Here is a 5,542-nt window from a genome sequence, read left to right as displayed (position 1 = left end):
TAGTATGAAGCAAGCTTTCAGCTGAGTGGTAGGGAGGGAGCAGCAAGAGAAGGGCAGAGACAGAGATGCTTGGGCTTGTGGCTCAGAGTGCTGGTAGGGAAGCTGCTGCATATGATTGAGGATGGGTAAGTACCTGGGGAAGAGCTCAGCCCACCATTCATTAGCTTTCTGTTTTAACTGTTTTTGCTGTTTCTGATGGACTGCAAGTTCTGTCAGTACAGTCTAACCTTGGAACCCTGCCACAAAGATGCCTGGGTTTTCCTTATCCTTAAAAAACAAACAACCCCCCCCCCCCCCCCCCCCCCAATCCCTGCATTTGACCCTACTGTTTCCTTAAGCTATCATCCTGCATCTCCTTTCTTTCAGATTCAGATTCCAAGAAATAATTGCCCACGCACCTTGCCTCTATTTCCTCACCTCCCACTCACTTGTCATTCTCTAGCAATCTGGCTTACACCCCACCACTCAAGGGAAACTGCTCTCTCCAAAGTTACCAATGATCTTAATGGCTAATTCCAGAGGCCTTTTCTCCATCTCATTTAAGTCAACCTCTCTGTAGCTTGGTACACTGTCAACCACTCCCTCTTTTGGGACATGCTTTCCACTCTTAGTTTCCATGACACTAAACTCTCCTAGGTTCTCCTTCTTTCTAGCATTGCTTGTTTTCAATGTCTTTGCTAGATCAAGTCTCATAGCACCTAATTGTGAGTGTTTCATAAAACTTTGTCCTGGGCCCTCTGTTGTAGTGTATTGAAAGCTAGACTTAGGGGACAGAGCCAAGATAGTGGAGTAAAGGCAAGGACTCACCTGAGCTCTTCCTCAGACCCCTCCAAATATGTCTTAAAAATGACTCTAAACAAATTATAGAGTAGCAGAACCCACAAAAAGATGGAGTGAAACAAATTTCCAGCCCAAGACAACTTGGAAGATTGGCAGGAAAGGTCTGTTGTAACAGGGCGAGAGAGAAGCACAATCTAGCACAGGCTGCGCCAGTGCAGCCCTGGCCCCAGCAAACTAGCAGCAGGCATTAGGAGTGATTGAATTAGCAGCTGCAGTGGTTACTTCTGAAGCTCTCAGCCCACAGACAGTAAGGGGGTTGAACAACTGATCAGAAGGCTATTACAGAGGTCTTTGTGCTAACACTGGGACAAGAAGACTCTCTTGCTTTGCTTATACTCAGATCCAGGTCGCAGTCCTGGGTGGCAGTCCCAGGACAAGGAGGAGCATTATCATTGCAGATCTTGCAGCCATAGCAGAGGGGGGAACCGTCCTCACAGTTCCAGGGCAGAAAAGAGTGCTTGTGGTCCCTCACAGACCAGAGCACAGGCCAGGAGAGTAGTAAACACACCTCTCCTTAGATCATACCACCTTGGAAGAACTGAAAACTTACAGGTCCCTAGAACTATCTCTGAAAACAGCTGCACAAAACCCCTGAACCTTGGGACAGTGCACCCTCCACCTTGAAAGCAGAGCCCTACTTTAACAAAGAGTTAAAAGTCAACTAATAGGCTAGGAAAATAAGCAAACAATAGAAAAAACTCTATTGAAAGTTACTATGGTGACAAGGAAGAGCAAAACACACTCAGAAAAAGAGAACAAAATCAAAGCTCCTACATCCAATGCCTCCAAGAAAAATATGATTTGGTCTCAGGTCATGGAAGAGCTCAAAAAGGATTTTGAAAATCAAGTGAGAGAGGAAAAATTGGGAAGAGAAATGAGAATGATTCAAGAAGATCATGAAAAATCAGTCAACAACTTGATAAAGGAGACATCAAAAAATAGTGGAAAAAAATAACGCTTTAAAAATCAGAGTAGGCCAAATGGTAAAAGAGGTCCAAAAAGCCAGTGGAGAGAAGAATGCTTTAAAAAGCAGAATTGACCAAATGGAAAAGGAGGTCCAAAAGCTCACTGAAGAAAATAATTCCTTAAAAATTAGAATGGAGAGGGGGCAGAGCCAAAATGGCAGAGGAAAAGAAATGACTTGCTTGAGCTCTCCCCCAAACCCCTCCATATACCTATAAAAAATGGCTCTAAACAAATTCTAAAGCAGCAGAACCCACAAAAAGACAAGGTGAAACAAATTTCCAGCCCAAGACAACCTGGATGGTTGATTGGAAAGGTATATCGTGCCAGGCTGGGAGAGGAACGCAGTTTGGCGTGGGCTCTCAGGCAGCAGCGAGCCTGGAGCAGTCCTCAGAGGACTGAATTGTGGGCAGCTGTGGTGGTTTCCAGAACTCTCAACCCACGAATGCCAAAGACAACTTAGAAGGTCAGTGGGAAAAGTCTGTGTCTGTGGTGAGAGAGAAGCGCTGGGTCCCAGCTCCATTCCCCAAGCTCGGCCCCGGGACGGCAGTTGATAAGCTTCTGGCCCACAGACTGAGGGACAATTGAGTGGCTGATCTGAGGGGGATTGCAGGGATCTCTCTCTCTGGTACAGGATTCTCTTGCTTTGCCCATGCTTGGATCTGGGTCACAGTTCTGGGTGGTGGTCCTGGAGAGAGGAGGAGCGCTGGTGTGGTGGAGCTTGTAGTGGCTATGGAGAGGAAATCCTCCTCATAGTTCCAAGACAGAAAAGAGTGCTTGTGGTCACTCATAGACCAGAGCATAGGCCAGGAAATGAGTAAACACCTCGCCCTTGATCATAGCACCTTGGAAGAACTGAAAATTTACAGGTCCCTAGAAGTATCTCTGACAACAGCTACACAAAACCCCTGAACCTTGGGACAGTACATTCTCCACACTGGAAACAGACTCCTACGTTAACAAAGAGTTTATAACCCAAGTAATTGGCTGGGATCATGAGCAAGCAGTACAAAAAGAGTCAGACTATATTATTTTACTTTGGTAACAAAGAAGATCAAAACATACAACAGAAGAAGACAACAAAGCCAAAGCTCCTACATCCAAAGTCTCCAAGAAAAATGAATTAGTCCCAGGCCATGGAAGAGCTCAAAAAGGATTTTGAGAAGCAAGTAAGAGAAGTAGAGGAAAAACTGAGAACGATGCAAGAAAATCATGAAAAACAAGTCAACAGCTTGCTAAAGGAGACCCCAAAAAAATACTGAAGAAAATAACACCTTAAAAAATAGCCTAACCCAAATGGCAAAAGAGGTCCAAAAAGCCAACGAGGAGAAGAATGCCTTAAAAAGCAAAATTGGTCAAAAGGAAGTCCAAAAGCTTACTGAAGAAAATACTTTCTTAAAAATTAGAATGGAGCAATTGGACGCTAGTGACTTTATGAGAAATTGAGGCACTATAAAACTAATCCAAAAGAATGAAAAAAATAGAAAAGAATGTGAAATATCTCATTGGAAAAACAACTGACCTGGAAAGTAGATCCAGGAGAGAGAATTTAAAAATTATTGGACCATCTGAAAGCCACGATCAAAAAAAGAGCTAGACATCATCTTTCAAGAAATTATCAAGGAAAACTGCCCTGATTATTTTAGAACCAGAGGGCAAAATAGAAATTGAAAGAATCCACCAATCACCTCCTGAAAGAGAACCCCAAAGGAAAACTCCTAGGAATATTGTAGCCAAATTCCAGAATTCCCAGGTCAAGGAGAAAATATTGCAAGCAGCCAGAAAGAAACAATTCAAGTATTGTGGAAACACAATCAGGATAACACAAGATTTAGCAGCTTCTACATTAAGGGACTAGAGGGCATGGAATATAATATTCCGGAGGGCAAAGGAGATAGGATGACAACCAAGAATCACCTACCCAGCAAAACTGAGTATAATCCTTCAGGGTAAAAAATGGTCATTCAGTGAAATAGGGGACTTACAAGCATTCTTGATGAAAAGACCAGAGCTGAATAGAAAATTTGACTTTCAAATACAAGACTCAAGTGGAACATGAAGAGGTAAACAGGAAAGAGAAATCATAAGAGATTTATTAAGGTTGAACTGTTTACATTCCTCCTGCATGGAAAGATGATATTTACAACTCATGAGTCCTTTGTCAATATTGGGGTAGTGGGAAGGAAAAAAATTATATGTATGTATATATAGATAGATAAATAAATAGAGGGCACAGAGTGAGTTGAAGATGAAGGGGTGATATCTGGAAAATAAAAGTAAGGGGTGAGAGGATTTTACTAGGAGAAGGAGAAAGGGAGAGGTAGAATGGGGTAAATTATCTCACATGAAACAGAGAAGAAAAGGCTTTTACAGTGGAGGGGAAATGGGGGAAGGTGAGAGGAATGAGTGAATCTTATTCTCATAGGATTTGGCTTAAGGAGGGAATAACATACACAATTGGGTATGAAAATCTATCTTACCCTACAGGAAAATAAGGGGGAAGGGGACAAGAGAGCAGGGGGATGATAGAGGGGAGGGCATATTGGGGGAGGGATAATCAGAAGCAAACACTTCTGAGGAGGGACAGGGTCAAAAGGGAAAATAGAATAAATAGGGATAGGATAGGATGAAGGGAAATATACTTAGTTTTTCACAACATGACTACTATGGAAGTGTTTTGCATGACTACACATCTATAACCTGTGTTGAGTTGCTTGCCTTTTCAATGAGGGTTGGTGGGGAGGGAGGAAGGGAGAAAATTTGTAACCCAAAGTTTTAAAAACACATGTTAAAAAATTTTTTTAAAAAGTTTAGAAAAAACAAAACAAAAAAAAGAAATTCCCCCCCCAAAAAAAATTAGAATGGAGCAAATAGAAGCTAATGACTTTATGAGAAATCAAGAAACAAAACAAAACCAAAAGAATGAAAAAATAGAAAACAATGTGAAATATCTCATTGGATAAACAAATGACCTAGAAAATAGATCCAGGAGAGATAATTTAAAAATTACTGGACCACCTGAAAGCAATGATCAAAAAAAGAGCCTAGACATCATCTTTGAAGAAGTTATCAAGGAAAACTTCCCTGATATTCTAGAACTAGAGGGTAAAATAGAAATTGAAAGAATCCACTGATCACCTCCTGAAAAAGATGCCAAAATGAAAACTGCCGGGAATATTATAGCCAAATTCCATAGTTCCCAGGTCAAGGAGAAAATATTGCAAGCAGTCAGAAAAAAACATTTCAAGTATGGTGGAGTCACGGTCAGGATAGCACAAGATTTAGCAGCTTCTACATTAAAGAACTGGAGGGCTTGGAATATGAAATTCTGGAGGGCAAATGAGTACATGCAAGAATCACCTACCCAGCAAAACTGAGTATTATCCTTTAGGTGAAAAAATGGATATTCGATGAGATAGAGGACTTTCAAGCATTCTTGATGAAAAGACCAGAACTGAATAGAAAATTTGACTTTCAAATACAAGACTCAAGAGAAGCATAAAAAGGTAAATAGGAAAGGGAAATCATAATGGACTTAATAAGATTAAACCGTTTATATTCCTACATGGGAAGATGATATTTGTAACTCATAAGACCTTTCTCATTATTAGGATAGTTAGAAGAAGAAGCATATATAGACAGAGGGCATAGGTGTGAGTTGAATATGAAGGGATGACATCTAAAAAATAAAATTAAGGGGTGAGAGAGAAATGTACTGGGAGAAAGAGAAAGGGAGAGA

This window comes from Vombatus ursinus, unplaced genomic scaffold, assembly GCF_900497805.2.
Source record: "Vombatus ursinus unplaced genomic scaffold, bare-nosed wombat genome assembly UNPS02009173.1, whole genome shotgun sequence".
NCBI classification, from domain to species: domain Eukaryota; kingdom Metazoa; phylum Chordata; class Mammalia; order Diprotodontia; family Vombatidae; genus Vombatus; species Vombatus ursinus.
The sequence above is the reverse complement of the archived record's forward strand: the minus strand, read 5'-3'. Positions refer to the sequence as shown.